The sequence below is a fragment of the Anas acuta genome, chromosome 4 (genome assembly GCF_963932015.1).
Source record: "Anas acuta chromosome 4, bAnaAcu1.1, whole genome shotgun sequence".
Taxonomy (NCBI): domain Eukaryota; kingdom Metazoa; phylum Chordata; class Aves; order Anseriformes; family Anatidae; genus Anas; species Anas acuta.
Window position 1 is genome coordinate 19,720,989 of NC_088982.1, and position 17,616 is coordinate 19,738,604.

At 34.2% G+C, this 17,616-nt stretch overlaps 1 long non-coding RNA gene across 2 annotated transcripts in view; it reads left to right on the forward strand.

Annotated features, from left to right (window-relative positions):
• Positions 1–16,153, forward strand: part of LOC137855211 (uncharacterized) — a 47,104-nt gene extending 30,951 nt beyond the window's left edge. For both annotated transcript variants that reach the window (XR_011095599.1, XR_011095598.1), the window contains exons 2-3: positions 13,852–14,016; positions 14,409–16,153. This is a non-coding gene — a long non-coding RNA (uncharacterized lncRNA). The remainder of the gene's footprint in view (positions 1–13,851; positions 14,017–14,408) is intronic.
• The last annotated feature ends 1,463 nt before the right edge of the window (positions 16,154–17,616 follow it).

Genomic DNA, 17,616 nt, shown 5'->3' on the forward strand with positions numbered 1-17,616 from the left:
AATTCCAGTAAATAAGATGGATGAATACATGTATTACATAGATTAAATTATCTGAAAATTTAGTTGATTAAAATGAAAATTTTGTCAAGAAAATAAAAAGGGAAATATGTAGACAATATTGAAAACTCACCCAACTGAATATTTAAAGATATATTGCAATATTTAATGAGAATGAAAAACATATGTAAAACTTAGATCTATATTTAGCATAAGAAAAGTTTGAACTATAGGTGAGGTCAGCCTCACCTCAATCTCTGGGAAGCAGCTAAGCCTGGAAATGGTTTCCAGGCACCTGAAAGAGAAGAAAATCACCAAGAGTAGTCAGCAAGGATTTGCCAAAGGAAAGTCATGCTTGACTAACTCAATAAAATACTGTGATGAAATGTCTGATCTGGTAGGTGAGGGGAGAGCAGTGGATATTGTCTACTGGGACTTCAGTAAGGCCTATGACGCTTTCTCCCATAAGTTCTTTGTAGAGAAGCAGCTGAAATATGGTCTGGGTGAGCAAACAGTGAAGTGGATTAAAAACTGTCTGAATGGCCAGGCCCAGAGGATTGTGATCAGTGGCACAAAGTCATGTTGGAGGCCAGCAATAAGCAGAGTACCCCAGAGGTCACTACTCAGTCCAGTCCTATTTAGCATCTTCATTAATGATCTGGATGACAGGGCAGAATGTATGTTCCCTTAGTGAGTTTGCCAATGACACAAAACTGGGAGGAGTGGCTGATATGCCAGACGGATGTGCCACCACCCGGAGAGATCTTGACAGGCTGCAAGAATGAGCTGATAGGAACCTCATGAAGTCCAACAAGGGAAACACAAAGTGCTGGGGAGGAACAAGTCCATACAGCAGAACATTCTGGGGGCTGAAAAGTACCTTTGCAGAGAAAGACCCGAGGGTCCTGGTGATTACCAAGTAGAATGTGAGACAGCAATGTTGGTCTTGCAGCAAAGGTTAATGGTATCCTAGGCTGCATTAGGCAAAGACTGAAGGAGGTTATCCTTCCTCTCTCTTGGGCACTGGTGAGGCTACACCTGGAGTACTGTGTTCAGTTCTGGGCTTGCCAATATAAAAGATCTGGACATACTTGTGGGTGTCCACTGAAGTGGCACAAAGGTGATGAAGGAACTGGAGCATCTGTCACATGACATAAGGCTGAGAGAGCTGAGACTGCTTAGTCTGAAGAAGAGAAGACATAAAAGGGATTTAATGATAAATGAAGATCTATTTGGATATTTGTATCCTGAATTTGACTGTCTAAGAATTAGATATATATATTTCTTTGATTGAGTTTCTATAGTTTAAAAGAGAAATGACTCTCTGTCCCTCTCTGGCTGTTGTTTTACAGTGGAACGAATTTCCTTCTGAATGAGTCTGTTTCTCTACATGAAGTGGTACTACGTAGTGGTGTTAGGTTCTCTTCTGTGATAGTGTTTTCTTGAACATAAATAAGACAGCATTTTATAAGCATTTTATCTGTTGATGACAAAATCATGCTGTCAGCTCATGGCAACAATGAAAAATGTGGGCAACCACTCCTGATCTCGTGCACTATCTTCCCCAAATAAACTTTTTTACTAGTATTAGAGAGCTTCTGGTTGAAAAAGGGCAAGGTAGAGGCATCAACAAATGATGTATAATGCGGATGTGTGGTCTTCAGCACCAGTTTTCCTGCTCTCCTAATCTATTCCTATCTCGCTGAATTACTTGCAAGCACAACCTGAGATAATCATATAATTCCACATCTAGAGCCCCACAGCTTTGATCTGCTGGTTTATGAAACTGCCATAACTCCTACACAAACTAATCCTCAGATACATTTAGCTTTTAATTTGTATTGATAATGAAACAGATGTTTCTGTCATTTATTTAAAAAAATAACCCAAAGGAATGAAAATGTGGATGCCATTTACTAGGGTCTTAAAATGCACGTGTTGAAGAAACAAAGCACTGTACATGATGAACGTTTAAACCAAGTGTGTACATGATCTCTAATCATTCACAAGGCAATAGACACAAGTTGGAGAAAAAAAAAAGAAAAAGAAAAAAAAGTAAGTGTACTGTATAACTCATTTTGCAGTGGAATATTGAAAAAAGTATGGAGAAGTGGGGTGGGGGCGAGTAAACATTTGACAATACATAATGTAGAGCAGTTTAACCAGCAATGTGTAAACATTCTGAAGTATATATTTTTAGTCAATACTATACCTCACATCCAACCACATTCTCTCTTCAGTTTGCCCCACTGTTGAGGGATTTCTTGAAACAGCAAAAATCCCATGGCTTGCTGTAGCTGAGCAAACCAAGCTACCAGGGCAACTATGAGAAGTTCCCATGACAGTGTTCCCACATGGCCCAATTGAGGAATTCAGAAAAATATTGTTACCAGTAGCTGGCTCCAAGGACAAGGTCTATGTGACTGCTAATCACAAGGGGTTGGTTTCTTGCAGGTGGGGTAGTTTTCTTATAGTTGTTTGTCCGAGTGCTTTTGACCAATAATCTTGTGTGAAACACTGTCCACCCCTGTTAAGTTCTCTATAAAAGTTAGGCTATTCAGGCAATAAAATGGAGCATGATCTGACTCTGCTGGTGTCTGTCGTGCTTTCGGCCGTGCTTCCAGCAACACCCCACACATGAAAATCACCACAAAATTCCTCTGTGGAAATTTTAGAGATTGTTAAAGAACTTCTTCAGTCCTGGCATCACAGAAATAGAAATATTCACCAATACTAACTCCTTTTCCTTCTCCATAACAAATGATTGGAGATCAGAGTAGGTATAGACTAGAATGTTGAAAATCCCACTGTGACTAGCAGTGATGGCTAAAGACTGATGAAAACCAACTTTTGATGCTGGAACACCATGGTGGATAGTTTCTTTGATGAGCCTGAAAACTGGCTCTTGCTTTCAAAGTTGTGACATCAGAAAATAAATCCAGTTCAGGGAATACTGGAAATGGGATGGAATGTTTTGTCTCTCTCCAATCATATGCCTGAAGATCTTTCTAGGTTTTGAGGGCTACTCTTTCTTCCCACAAATCTTCAGAAGTCAGCAGTGAGTGAAGAGAGACCAATCCTTCCCATTTGGAGCCACCCTATCACATCTTTTGTTGTTATACCATGCCATCCTTCTAAATTGAATTCTCTGACTCACAGTTATTTGACTGTGGTATGAAATCACAGAAAAAAAGAAGTATCCATGAGGGATTAAAGAGAACCATGAGGTGCAGTGTAATAAGACTTGAGAAGAAATGTCTCCTCTGAACTTTACTCCTTTGTTCTGTACTATTCCTCTCCACTATTATCCTTCACCTTCAAGAGAAGTATGTACCATCTGATCTTTTTTTTTAAGTCACTATCACAGCCTAATAATTTCTTGACTTACTGCACGATTCACCACATTTTCTCACTTTGGATCCTATATAGAACCATTAGAAAAAGAGGATTCTTAAAGTACATGTAACTTTGGAGGTTATCTAGACAGCTATATTGCTATCTTTAGGAAAGTCTTTTAAAGCTTTGAAAGAGACTCATGTTAATAGTAGTTTTGGGAAGAATTTTCAGAGATTCACCCACTCTCCAGGAACCAGGAATATATACACATCATAGGAATTTTTCTACAGTTTGAACATGTTATACACGAGTATATAGCATGCAGTTTCTATATACTGACATCATACATTTGATTTCATTTCTGAAGTAGATGAGCTACTGAGCTAAGCAGTTTAAGTCCTCACTTAAAATAAAAAGAAAGCATTAGCTCAGTAATATGCTACCTACTATGTTTCTTTATTTTTGTTATGTCAACATCATGATTTTGTTCTTTTATTTTTCAGTGCTATACTAATATTTAAGAACTAAATACAATCTACAGACAAACCAACATTAATAGAGCTAATGGAGCTAATCCACAGTAGAACTGGCTTATAATACAGGTTGTATCCCAAATTAGAAGCTTTGGAAACATTATATTTGTTTGTACTTCATATGCACTGCAGGTTATTTATTTGGCTTGGGGAATCCATCTCCTAATACAATTTGCAAGACATGCAGTTTCCTAATCACAGGGGAGGCTTCAGGCAACTACTTGCTTAATTCCAAATGTGAACACAAGATTGGGTATTTTCAAAGTAATTTTTTCTCCATCATGTGCCACTACTTCTACCTGCCAACATTTTATCAACTTGCTTTCAATAGAAAATTCATTTAATACTTTCTGCTGGAATTTATTCTAGCAGCTGAATAGCCCGAACATCTTCAACATGATAGGTCAGAAGGTGCCACTGTGTAGAGCTGTGATAAGGAAAAAAAAGAAAACCTCGAAGAAAGTCAGTTTTGACTTGTTTCTTCTGATATGTAAAAGCCAGCATTTTTTCCTGTCACTGTTTTCAAAGTGTTAGAATTGGAAATGTAATGTTTAGCTCTATGAGGATCTTCTTACTTCAGAGATTCGTATTAATTTTTAAGACTATATGACTAATGTATTTAATTGGAGAAATATGAATAGTTGGATTTTTTTTTGCAAGGAAGTGAATTATTACGAATTAAAAAATATTCTGGATTTTACAACCTGTTAAGAACAATGCCTATACAGAACACATGCTTGTTAAGCATAATCATATAATTTGGATATAAAATCAAAGAGCTAATCCTGCAGTCTTGATTTAGTCAGAAGTCTTATTGGAATCAATAGAAGTATTTCCTAAGGAAATAATGTATTCCTTCCTTTGCATATTACAAAAACAAACAAACAAACAAACAAAAAAACTGTCACCTTAATTTAGAAATATTTAGAATTAGTCCACTCTTATTACTGTGATTAAACCAGTGAAAAGCTAAACAGATGATAATGCAAGGCAAAGGTATGTTTTAATAGGACATCAAGTCATATTATTCATTATACAACATTATATTCCTAAGAATATTTTGGAGAAACTCTTCCATTTTTTGTCATTGTCTTCAGAACATTCAGATTTGAATAGGATAAAATACTTGAGCAGTGAATTTTCCAAATTCTTATATGATTTATCGAATCTTCCTAGACCAGCAGTTATGATATTGTACTGTTCACTTCAGTATTTACTTTAACAAGTGTCCATTTGTCCAAAATCACATTTCATTTAGTTAACAAGAGTATGCTCACTAAAATAACTATTTTAGCCTTTAGGATAAACCTAATGAATACAATACTGAGGTTTTATTATCATTGTCAGTCAAAAAGGAAATAACAGTCCCACATTTGGTGAGTAATAATGGAAACAGTTCACTTAGTTGGGCAAAAGTCTTTGGTTTATATTAAAAATTTCCACTGAATGAATTGAAATTGTTCAGTTATAATCAACGTTACTTCCAATATGAAGAGCTTGATAGACAGAAGCAAATGCTGACAACTTTTAAAACTTAAAAATAACAATAATAATACCTTCAAAATTTGAACATATTTTTCAATGATGAGTTCTTCTTTAGAGATTTGCATTTTGGTGAAACAGCCATTTTACAACATCAACATACACAACCATTCTATTTCTTTTTGTATTCTGATGTCACAAGTCCATGAGATAAGGAAAAACAAAACAAAACAAAAAATACGTTTAAGTTTTTCTTGTTTGGGTCTTGGTTTGATTCAAATTTTGAAATTATTATTATTATTATTATTATTATTATTATTATTATTATTATTATTATTATTATTATTATTATTTGTAAACCGGGAGTTCTAGTTTTGGACAACTCTGTTCTACAGGGAGTTGTTTTTGGTCTCATACTGGAGAAAAATTATCTGTGATCTGCCATGGAGGACTTTTTCTGCCCCACTATGTTTTATACGTAGACAGATCCGGTAAATATAAAATTTTTCTAGGTGAAGTAATTAATGTACAGCTTCAGGATTTGGTGGAAAGTACATAGTTAAGGGCGCAGCTATCTCAAGATATAGGTGTTGCTGAATATAACCAGGGAACGGCAATCTCTCAAAAATGACAGAGCAAAACAATAAATAATGCTCAGTCCTGGCTTTAAATAATAACTGGATTTATAAAATAAGCTGGTTATGACCACAACTTAAATTCAAATGTGAACGCATTCCAGTTTAAAATATTCAGGAAATGAGTAACAAGAATCCCCATTAAGACTTCAGGAAAAAGGCTTCTGAGAGCAAGCTTATTGCTGTGGGTCTCTCCATTCTCAAAGCCTGTAGCTGAGGGGCAAGTTTGCATGAGAACATTGACTTCTCCAGCTAGCTTAAAAACAGAGGTAAAATGTCCCTAAGGCAAGCTGTTTTAGGAAGAAAGGCATCAGCTAATTAAACTTAATTGGGTTAGCCAGGGTAGTCTGATTAGCATAATTAATTTAGGCCTCTTAGTAGGCCTGAGGGGTGTGTGTTTCTGTTAGGGATCCTGTGAGGGAGGTGTTTGAGACTCAAAGTAGGAAGAATAGTTAATTCTCCAGGTCAAGGAAGAGGTACTGTAGACAAGTGGGAAAGAAAACATATAGAAGTACAGAAGATTTAGTACAGCTGAAGGCCATGTATTCTTTTGAAACTGGTAATGGCTATGTAGAAACAGATATGTTGGTTAGAAGATTTAAGTCCACTTAGAGATGAGAAAGCAGTCTAGCCAGTCCATTACACTTGTGTTTGAAAATGCTGTGACATAAATGAAAATATGGAGTTCAGTACATAGGATTGAAAACTGACTGTGTAATAAAATGGTAGAATCCTTCACTTTGGGACAGTTTAAATAATTCAGGTTAAATTTCTCTAAATGAGAATTCTTATGTAATAAAAGTGTGCATATGCTAACGAGTTCTCTCAAATGACAGAAAAAATTATGATCGCTTAATGACACTCCTAGTTTCACAGAATACATGGACTTGCAAACATGCACATCATACCTTTGATTGTAGTAGTGCTTCAATGGAGTAAATTATGCAATTGCTCTTTCCTATATTGTATTATTATGTCATAGTTTTATTGGGCCCAAAGGGGGGCTTGTTTGAATTGTCGTCAGACTTCAAGCCTCAGTTTAATAATTTCATGAATGCATTTACATTTTGCTAAGCATTTCATTTTCAACATTGCTCTGAATGTATTGGTCAAATGAGCCTTTGTCATCCTCTGTTTTTATCCAGCAAAAATTGTGAGTGCTAGGAAGATGCCTTACTTTCTCAGCCAAATAGGAAGAGGTTATCTCAGTTGTTAAGCTTACCCCACAACTGATTGTTAAGAAATATAGTTAGGAATCCCCAAGGGGAAAAAAAATCGTTATGCAGTGCATTACACTTTGCCTACATACTTCCATGGCTTCCTTTTATTACTCCCCGATCTACACTTTAAATCACTGCAATTTCAACTCCAAGGTAAAGGTAAAAATAGGAATTCTACCCTGAAAAATCTTCTAGAAAGTCTGTACACACATTGGCAGCTATAGACTACTGTTAATAGAGATGCGAGGATTTTTTCATTATGTATTTGATTTGCCACTAGTATATGAGGCTAATGAAGGATATTTGGCATATCTGTGAGCAAAGATTTTTCTGGGATGTTACGATTTTTGACTGAATGTGATAAGGTGTTTTCTGCAATAAGGAAATACAGAATAATTAAATGTTCAGGGGTATGTAATTTATCTAAGTAAATTGAAATATGTTTGTAAAATAAAGTTTGAATAGTTTTTTACTTAACTTTGTTTAGAATTTTTTTACATGGCTTATCGTATCCATCCAAATTATTCCTCAAACTGAAGTTTCCTGTCTTAAATAATGATGGATGTTTTAGTTGATGGTTTAGAGGAGAATCTCAAAATCTGTAAAGCCTGTATAAATTAGGCTGATTATATTGGAAGATACTGTTATGTAAAAGACTTTGGGAAACTTCTTGGTTTCATTCTCACTTGAAATATTATGTAAACAATTTTAAAATGCATTATTTTTTTCTAGGGCTAGCTGAACCTGGATGACAAAAAAAGACATGAAAATTAAAATCAAAATAAAGCTATAAATCTGATGAACCAAAACATAAATATTTATTTATTTATTAATCTTCAGAAAGATCTATATTTAGATCAATTCTTGCCCAGTTCTGCTTCAGAGCCATTCAGATGAAATTTTACAAAAGGCAGGAATGAGAAACATTGCTAAATTGCTTTGAGAAAGGTTAGGCACTCAACATGAATAAACTATGGATTGCTGCACCACAGATATATATATGACTTGTTGAAAAATGTTTTAATGAAGTAGCGAAGGTCTGCTAGAGAGTGAGTTAAAACGAAACATGTAGCAGTGCAGTACACTTGGAAAAGACAGATGGATTCTTTTCTTCTTTTATATTTAAAGAAGAATTCAAACTATAGTGTTTCATGTCTTTGTTTTAAGATCTGTGGCAACTCTGTATTGTTCAAAATACATAGTCCAAATTTCAGGTTTGGCATCTGCATTATGTGAGGTATAATTGCATTTACTGTACATAATTAGAATCAAAATTTGTGCTGTTGAAGCAGGATAGCAGTGTTGTTTTTTTTTTTTTTTTCCTCCTTGGGAGGCAGTGTTACGCAGTCTGTTTTGTGCTTGGAAAATTTACCATGACAGTGCTTCATAATAGAACCAATTATCAGGAATGCTGTTACACATAGCCTTCCAGACCCCAATTTAAACAGAAGCGTGTGACAATTCCTTCTGTGAAACTGTCTCCACAAATCAGCTATTTGTGAAGACTTACATAGTTATTGAGGATAAAAAGAGAAATATGAACTTCTGATAAACAAATATGTGTTTTGAAGGTGTCCTGATTAACTTTCAAGCTAAAGGGAAGCAGCAGATATTAACAGCACCTTCCCAGATCACTTCCTTGTATCTTTGACAGGTATCAGAAGTACTTAATTCTTTCACATATAATTTTTTAAAAAGTAAAAAGGCCACCTCCAAATACTTAGAACTGATGTTGTCTACTTTTATCACGGTAGGGGAGACTAAAATCGATACTATATGTTTATCGTTTCTGTTTTCTATAGAATGGCACACATAGCTCTATCTTAATCTTCAGTTTTAAGGGACACCCTCAATAGAAATGAACAAATCTGAATGACTAAAACCTCTTTTTTGAAATAGAATTAATCTACCTTTTCTTTCGAGACTTTGCTGTATTAAAATGACCCAAAATAAATAAATAAATAAATAATCACACCCCAATACACTTTCAGGTGTACTGCTAAGAAGAGCCCATTAGTTATGAAGTGTTTAAAAAAACAATGTCATTTAGCATTAAACTGTCCAGTTCTGAAAACAAAAATATAATCATATAGTGTTTTTACACTGTATTACAATTACATTCTACTTTAAGTTTTTCTAAGAAGTCAATCTAGGTATTTAAGAACTGAAAAAAAATAGAAGAAATCATAAAGGAAAGAAATGTGGGGAAAAAAAACAATCTAAATGTTTCACACATTTTTTTCCTGCATAAAATTTCAAAATACAGTAAATTTATACTTACATAAATATATAATTTTTATTTTAAATAGAAGCCTTTAGAAAATGAGGAAAAATGTCTTCACAGAATCATAGAAAAGTTTGGGTTAGAAGGGAACCTTAAATCTAATGCCATGGGGAAAGACACCTTCAACTAGACCAGGTTGCTCAAAGGCCAACCCGGCCTTAAACTCCTCCAGGATGAGGCATCCACAACTTCCCTGGGCAACCTGTTCCTGTCCCTAACCACCCTCACAGTGAAGAATTTCTTCCAAATATCTAATCTAAATCTACCCTTTTGTAGTTTAGAGACATTACTCCTTTTCCTATCACTACACTCCCTGAAAAAGAGTCCCTCTCCTGCTTTCTTGTAGGCCTCCTGGAAGTACTGGAAGGCTGCATTGAAGTCTTCCTGGAGCGTTCTCTTCTCCAGGCTGAACAACTCCAACTCCCTCAGCCTGTCTTCACAGGAGAGGTGTTCCAGCCCTTTGATCATTCTCATGGCCCTCCTCGGGACTCACTGTATTACCTTGTTTAGAAACTTTTTCTAAATTTTCTTGTCCAAAAAACCACAACCACTGTCATTAAAATAGTATTTTCCTAAAGAAGGAATACATTCTTAATTAAACTATAAATACTAATGAAAATTTTGAAATTATCATTATTATTATTATTTAAATTCTCTCTACCTTGGACCAGCGATTAGGTCCAAGTTACATTCAAAGTTCCATGGAAAAGCAAGTTGGCTGGACCAGATGACCTCGAGAGGTCCATTTCAACCTCAACCATTCTGTGACTCCGTGATTCTGGAAGTGTCCTGAGTGATAGCCTTAGACATTGTATTGCTTTCTTCCAGTTAAAGTCATCAAATTTTTCTCTTAAATTACATTTGGCACTGTAATTTCTATCAACTATCTTGGTGTCTTTTTTTTTCCAGCCTTGGTCTTTGTATCTTCATGGAAGAAGAGACAATCTTTGATGTTAAGATTGATGAGGGAAAGAGAAAAAAAATAATCATCAATTCAAAAGCTATTTTGGAAATAATGTAATAAATGTATCATGAGTAAAAAATGGTCACGAGTTTCAAACTCAGAAATGATAGAAGTTTGCATTCTGTCTTGGAAATTATGACAAATTCAGATGTCAGAAAGTGCCAGGCTTTCTTACTGATTGCCAAATAAATAAACAAACGGTATTTTGTTTCCCTGCAATCCCTCATGATAATGATTATTCTCTTCTTCCTTTCCCACACATCTGACTTTTTGCATTTATTACTTTTAAACTAATTTTACTGTCAAACCAAACATTACATTTCCTATTAGTAAACCATTAGAATATTGTTGTATAATATGTTAACATAGTTTGGCAACAGGTAAAGCATTCAGCATTTTTCAGGTTTCTTCAAAAAATCTAATTGTGTAGAAGCTAATCTGAAAGGATGTGCTTTTCTTGTTCTTTCCCAGAACATATTCCACATGGGTCAGGAAAAGCATGTTGTACACTGAGTTCCTTCAATGCCTTTCCTTAGTGAGAACATTCCTTTTCAAGTTGGACTTTTTTTTTTTTTTTTTCCCCAGCTGTGTTACCAGTTCGTTTATCCATACCTGCTTGTAACATCTTTGTTGTCCTATCTGGCCTTTAATTGGCTCCTCACTTCTTTTTTATTACTACTCAAACCATTGTTTCTCTTTCTACACCTTCAAAATTTTCTGCTAAGGACAAGGACTGTATTCAATGTGGCAGAAAACGTTTGTCTTTACTGTCATAAGGAGGAACAAGTAACAACTAGGTATTTCATTTGTCAGCCTTTAAATAGTAGTCAAAAAGAAATAGACAAAGATGCCTTAGCTAGAGACTGGAAGGATATTTGGACAAAAGTGTTTGCCCCTGATCTTATGCTTCCTTGTGCCTCTGTTCCTGGCTACCACTGAGACACTGGGTCAGACAGTCCTTGGTCTCAACCAGTAAGCCATTTCTGCATGTTTACATGAGCTATCTTTAAACTGGATCAGTGAATTCCACAGAAATGAGAGGGGTATGGAGCATGAACCTACACTCCACTAATTCTATCAGAACTCTTTTAGTGGTGATTTCAGTCTTCTTTGGAGGAATTTTCTGCTTTCTCTCACCCTGTTACTGGCAATTCTCCAAAATATTTGACTAGAGGTTATGTCTTTAGTCAGTGCTTAACAGAATGACATACTACTTTGCAGGGTGGTTTTTGTATCCTCCCATCATCAAATTGCATTGTATGTTGTTCTTTTGATTGGGGGTACTTAAACTGGCAAGTAGTTTGCATGCAGGTTTGCAGGATTTTACTCTTTTATATTATTTTCACTTCACAATTCTAATGATAATTTTAAGTCATCTGCATTTGAAGATAATCATATAGCAATCATATGCATTTACAGTAGGGATATAAACTGTTGATTACACCTTTCCATTATATTTCTACTTGCTTGTTTTTTTGTTAGGCAATTGGTTGCTGCATACAGGGATGCTTTTGTTCAAAGCTTTTTTGTCTGTTAAGTGGAAGAAGCATCCAATAACTTGAAAATTCAGTTTTCTTTTCCCCACAGTTTTTCTGCCTACACAACAAAACCAAATCCTGTAGCTAACGGGGCGTTGTGCTGAGGAGACCATGACAACTTCTTTTGTATTTACACCAGCACCTTTGATCAAATCAAAACACACTGAGTTATTAGACATGTTTGAGCAGCCCCACATTGCATTTTCTAGGCAAGTTTCCCTCAAAAACTCATAAAAATAGAAATTCATAAAAGAAAGAACATTACACTAGTGATGCTGAACGGGAAAGAATCGCTTGGCCAGCAGTCCAAACACTAGAATGGGTATTTTTACAATATCTTATATGAAACTCATCAATTTACATGGAGTGTGGCTGGAAAACTGCAACTACAGCAAAGACAAGAAAGGCAACACATTACAATATTGCCTTTCAGAGCTCACTGTCAGTTTCCCAGCTAGACCTTACAAATTTGTGTATGGATTATCTATGTTGAAATATTGGCTCTACTTAATAATTATTAGTGAAGTGAAATTTGTGAAAAAATTTGCAAAAAGCATTCATCTACAGGTGTGATTTTTCTCATGGAAGCAACAGCATACTCTATTTCACAACTAATATGGCAAATTACAGTCATTTTTTAGCACCGTTTTTAGAAAGAGAATATGTGATATGGAGTAATTCAGAGTGCTGTATATTTCAATATAGACAATTTCTTAGATTATTATACAAATATATATTTTGTATCACAGTACTGCAATAGTATAATTACTTATGTTGAAATGGCAGGAGCATGTCCTATTCATTAAGCATGTAGACCTCTAATTTTAACAGTTCAAAATCACATTGGAAAAAATGTCATTTTATTATTTGTATTATAGTAACACATTTTCCTTGCTCTAAAGACTAGACAGAAATATTAAAGATGAACGTAGCCAATAAAATTAGGGAAATATTGTTAAACAGAAATGATTTTTGAGATCAATGTCAACATACAGTGCCAATATTGGGGTCTGTATTGACAAGTGACGGTTAAAGTGTGAAAAAACAAAAATCTACAGAAAAAAGCAAGAATGTTTTATGTTTTCAGAAATTTATTTTGAAGTTATAAACTCAATATATTTGACTGTCAAATAGAGTGACTGACCTAATAATGATTTGAAAATTGTAAAAAAAAATAAATAAAAGCTATTCCTGTATGTAAAGGAATGATAAATATAGACCTAAAATCTTTCATTAAAAAAAAAAAAAAAAAGATTTGTGAATTTAGTAAATGGTCAGTCATTTGAGTTACTTAAATCAGGTGGGGAAGACTTTTTGGAATACCTGTGTTCACTGACATTGCCAGCTGGATTTAACAGAAGGGGAATCAGCTGGAGAATATGCATGGATGTTGTCCATCAGAACTTTGGTGGACATGGAGACGATTAGGAATAGCTTAAAGCATGCAAAAATCTTTACCAGGAGCTTGTGGAGTTTCAAACATTCATGTCATTAACAGGTAAATGTCTAGAGAGTGTCCAGCGTTCCTTTGTTGATCTGGCCCTGTGAGTGGAGGGGGCTGCTAATGGAAATATGGATACCAAGGACGTTTTATTGTAAACAAACTGTAGGGACAGTGGGGTTTGAAGGTACACGTCCTTGCAAGACAAATATAAGAAGATACTAGATAGAGCTAGTTCAAATATTAGAATCATCTAGAGTGCTTTATACATGCATCTCATTAGCTTGCTAAGTCAGAAATCAACTGAGAAATTATCTTTTAATTAGAATGCTAGACTAAGAGATGTCTGTTCATTTCCTAGAACTACTCTCTGTAGTGGTTTTGCCTGAGTAATTGCATTTTCTCTGTTTTTCTTTTCTAGGTGTGAAATGTGAGCAATAATTACTTCCTGCACTGCAAAGTTATTGAGAAGTTTCAAGGCATACAGTTCTGGGTGATGAGAAGCAAAACTGAATGAGTAGAAGAAATGTGATCAGAAAAACAATGAGAGCATGCCTTGATCTGTTTGCAGAGAAAAGGAAGAGAGGTACATAGATTTGGAAGCTTTTTTTTTTTTTTTTTTTTTTTTTTTTTTTTTTTTTAAATACTTAAAATAATTTATATTTGCATCTGCATTGTTTCTAGTCTACATTTTTCAGGTAATGTTGAGAGAAAAAAGTTGGTACTGATCTGTATTTATATTTAAAAAGATGAAACCTTTCACTTTTGAAGTATACTGTAATTCACATTCTCTCTTCTTGGATAAATATGCCTGCTAAAGATAAATGGACCCGTTATAGGAATCAGAGTGGAAAACTAAGGTTATGCTATCTTAATGCATGCTAATGTACATATGTGCTGTTATGTGAACTTCCTTGAGAAACAGAATTCATAGAATTTATCTTCTTTCTGATTGTTCTTCTGTCTCTTTTTTATCAGCAGTTCAGAGAAGAGTATGACTTGATGAGTCAGATGAAGTTAGGACCTAACAAGATGGTGCACTGAAAGGCTTATTTAGGAGCTATAAGAAGCTGGACTTAATCTTACAGGATTCCAAGTATCCTTGCTGAGCTTCTGAGTATTCCTAATTTATAGGAATATATATCAAAGGAAAGAGCATATTAACAGCATAAGCTAAACGATATGCAGATTTGTAAGACTTTCAGGGAACAAGCAGCTCATGCTGTAAAGTTCTTAGATCTTATATTGAAGACAGATATTTAAAAGCATTGATTAATGAGAGAATAATAATTGCTCTAGATGAAAACATGAAATATTTAACAACATCCAGGCAGATCACACTCAATGTATTTCTTGTAAACAAAACAATCAAATTTTAAAAGTAAATAGAAACATTCTTTTAGGCAAAGCTGTAGAAATAACTGAATAAATACAGCATAAGAAATAAGCAATTGATGTTTCAAACTGTATTTTGTAACATTTTAGACCCATCTTCCATTAGGAGAATGATAAACATTCTTTGAAGTTACTACTATACGTTCATTACAGTTGTAATGTATTACATTTAATAAAATACAGTATCTTTTTACCCTTTGATTTTAGTCCACAAAGAGTTTCATAGAATATATAGAGATAGAAAATGACTCAACTACTTATCTTTGTATGATTCTAATTTTGCCTAGAACTGGATAGAATATAGTATTTTATTTCTTGTGTAATTTTGGCATTTAAAAGTGTGCTTTTCTTCCAATACTCAAAAAAAAAAATTTTTTTTTTTTTTTTGCAGTGTGAAATTCCAGAATACTTCTATGTAGATATATTGAAGTTAACTTTTAGAAAACATTAGCATATTTATTTTTGGGGTAGTAAATATAAATTATGTAAACCATTTTATTTGGGTATTGAACAGAGTTTTCATGTTGCTCATTTTTTTGTCCCCCCCCTTTTTTTTGTCCTTCAAGATAAATATAGCAAAGTTTAAAGCCAGGTATTCTACTGCTATTTAGTTGCATAAAAATACAACTTATGTTTTATAACAAATCTTTTGCTTTTCTAGGAAACTGAAAATACCAAAAGAAGCCTTGTCCAGTCATTATGATGTGAGATTCCAGTAGACTTATTGATGGTGTCTACTGAGAAACATGTATTTATTCTTCTAAAGCTTCTGTCAAGAGACGGAAGAAAATATATTTTAGATTTTCAAATCATGGATATATTTGTTTAGCAAATTCACAACTTTACTTCAGAAGTGATGCACACATATTCAGTATAAGCATTGAGCTTTCAAAAGACTTCAAATGAATTTCCAAATCCAATGAAAATTTTGTCTGATATTCACCATGCTTAAAAATTTTGAAGGTTTAAAAAAAAGATAGGAACGAATTGAAAACTTTTATCAAAAAGCTGTTTTAGAAGAGAACCTTGGCAGTCTAAAGATGGTATTAGTAAATTCACACATCAGCATTCTGCTGATTTAAGCAGAGGAAAAATAAAGATAAAATTATATCCAATGTGAGTGTAAAGTAGCAACCAGATTGTGAGCTGACATTGCAGAGATATATAAAAAAAGGCCTAAACATTCTGAATTTAATTCCAGCTATCGCAAATTAGGCTATGCCAGAGTTGTACCAAGAGAGAGAAAAATATGTTTTCTACAACCTGCCTTTTATTTTGAAGATTCTGCAATCTAAGTCCCAGATAAGCAATATAATAAACCTGAATTTTCAGTCCTCAAGTTGTGTTCACTTTTTAAAAAAATTATTTTATTTTTATTTTTTTATTTTATTTTATCTGTATTATAAACATGGTGACTTGCTGTGCTTGATGGAAGAAATGTATAATAAAGTGTTGAATGAAGACTAAGAAAAAAATTGCATGAATAGCAGAAGGAGAAAAGATGTTGAGATGACAGGTAGCTGTTCCATATGCACTAGGATTAGGTATAGTCAATTCTACTTGTGTCCACTCATTAATGGAATTAAAACGAGAGGCAGTGGAAGAGAGTGTTGGGCACAACTTGAAACAAACTTTTATATCTGTACTATCTTTATTTTCTGGTAAGGACTGGAAAAACAAGATATGGCCATAAACCACACCTGACTCATTACAGAATATATATTCAAAAATATAGATTTAATATATATATTCAAAGTGTGCAGGAACTAAAAATACTTTATAGTGACACCAGAACATGTCACAGTGCATGAAAGAGACAAATGTAGACCTAGCCTCCTGAATAGAAACTAATCATATGGAGAGCAGATAAAAGAAATAAGATCTATAACTAATTTCAACATGAGGAATGATCTTTCTAGTTCAGTTATCTGGATGCACAAGAATGCATACCTACTTATTGACAGCTGTGATGCAGTGTGTTTCTTGTGTTTTTGACGATTGTGGAGGATTTTTAAATGTGATCTATATATGCTTTTCTGAAAATATATAGGTATGTCTATACACGTTTTCTCAAAGACTCTGTATCAACTGTAATAGTATTTTGCATACATTTAGAGGAAATAACATTCTCATGCTGTAATTAATGTTATTGGACAAAGCAGATGGCTCTAATAACAGCAAAAAAGGCATGTGTGATGAGATCCTCTCTTAAGAGATAATCATTGCAGAGTTTAAAAGCTATTGTAATACATTGTATTACAATGTAGTACATTGTAATTAAACCTGCAAGTGGAGATGCTTTTCTAACTAAAGACAGTTAATTAAAACAATTATATGATAATATCTCTTTAAACCTCTGACAGGTTCCAAAAGGTGTGAGAAAGAATCAATACGAGACAAAAATGTTCTCATAGTATTTACAATAGGTGGTAGCATTACCAGGGAGCAGAGACCATCACTTCCTTTCTGCTTCCCCTCCTCAGGAAGCTGTAGAGAGCAATGAGGTCACCTCTCAGCCTTTTCTCCAGACTAGACAATCCAAGTGTCCTCAGCCTCTCCACATAGGACATGCCTTCCAGATATGTGGAATAACTGTTAAGGGTAGAACATTTAGGCAATAGTAAAAAATAATTTTTTAAGTGTTGTTTAAAATTCACTTCGGCAGAAACATTTAACCTTTTAAAAATGATAGTGTTCCAAAACAGCTGTGAGGAAGTCCTGACTGAAAATTTCAAGATAAAAAACTATTTCTTTTCTGAGATTGACATTTTTCCTTTGGAAAATTGGCATC